This window comes from Echinops telfairi, unplaced genomic scaffold, assembly GCF_000313985.2.
Source record: "Echinops telfairi isolate 266 unplaced genomic scaffold, ASM31398v2 ScPeMD7_7414;HRSCAF=8452, whole genome shotgun sequence".
NCBI lineage: Eukaryota > Metazoa > Chordata > Mammalia > Afrosoricida > Tenrecidae > Echinops > Echinops telfairi.
This window is the reverse complement of record NW_022111314.1, coordinates 151,040-152,518: the sequence shown is the minus strand read 5'-3', so window position 1 is coordinate 152,518 and position 1,479 is coordinate 151,040.

The window sequence follows — 1,479 nt, the reverse complement described above, 5'->3', positions numbered from 1 at the left end:
GCCTCTGGGGGACGCCATGGACCCCCACCCCACAGTCCTGTCAGGGAGGGGGTTGGACCTGGGCCAAGGCCGAGGGCCGGGACTTTCCAAGAGACGCAGCCTTGGGCGGGCTGCCCTTCCCATTCTCCAGACTCAAAGACCGAGGCCAATACCAGGCTGTCAGCCTCAGGCAGAAGCAGAATCAGTCGCAGAGGACTCTCCTGGCCCTAAGGCCCTTGTCAGGGAGTCTGGGACCTGTGGGGGTCTGAGTGGGGTCAGCCCTGGTTGGGAAGAGTGTGGTGGACTGGGCTGCCTGGCCAGGGTAGGCAAGGGCCAGGCTTGGGCTCCAGTCTGCTACTCGCCTAGATAGCGCTCCGTGGCCATAGGAAGGGGGGGTCTGTGTGAGCTTGGTGGCTCCAGCCTTCCCACCAAGGCTCCACCCAGCCAAAGTGTCAGTCCGCAGGGGTCACGGTCGGCTGGGCGGGTGGGGTGGGAGACACAAATAGAAAAATAATGGCCTTCATTTCCGATGTCTCTCTCACGTGGCTGAGGCAGGAGGGGCCAAAGAGCCTGCTGGGATGGAACCCACCTCTGGGCCAAAGTTCAGCTGCCTGTGTCTCCTGGCACCCATTGGGGTGGTCTGCCTCCCAACTATCAGGACTAGGCTGAGATCCCCCATGAAGCATCCTCAGGGTTGGTCCCAGAGAGCCAACAACACCCCCCCCACACACACACACCCCACAGCCTCCCCGGAGCTGCGTGTGGAAGAGTGCAGGAGGGCTTCAAGGCCAAGGGAAGTCCATACACAGATGGATACAGGTGCTATGGGCTGAGGAGGGAAGGTGGGGCCAGCCCCTTCCACCTATCACTCTTCCGTGCAGGTTCCCACCTGCCACCCACTCCTTTAGCTGCAGCCCTCTCTGCCCTGCTCACAGATGGGGCTCTGCAGGGCTGACAGTGCCCCACCTCCCAGAAGGCTGCATCACATGGGCAGGCAACCCAGAGCTGGTGAGTTGGCAGGTCTAGGCCTCTGCCACCTGCCTCGGCTGGCTGAAGCAGCCACCAGGCTTGATTTAAAGAGGACTCTTGTAACAAAGGCTCTTCAGGACTCCACACACCCTGGGGCACACATGCCAGGGATCGAGGGGTCCAGATGGATGCATGATGGGCTTTGAAGGGTGGACAGGAGTTCACGTGGACATACTGGAGGCCAATGGTCCGAGCAGAGACAGAGGGTGATGACCAGGGGTGGAGGGCTGGGCTCTGGAGAGGGGCTGGTCCAGCTATAGGAAGTGCTGCTCCCATTCCAGCCCTCAAGGCTCCCTGTGTTGTGGACTGGATGGGCCCGTCACTGGCTCACTCCTGCCATCTAGAGGCCGCTGCTCACCACAGACGGTTTGGTCATCACCTGCCTTGCCTTCTGTCACCTCATCCCTCCACCCTGTGACCACCAGCCCGCCTGGGCCAAGCCTCCACCAACCATCACACCCTCTCCTCTTT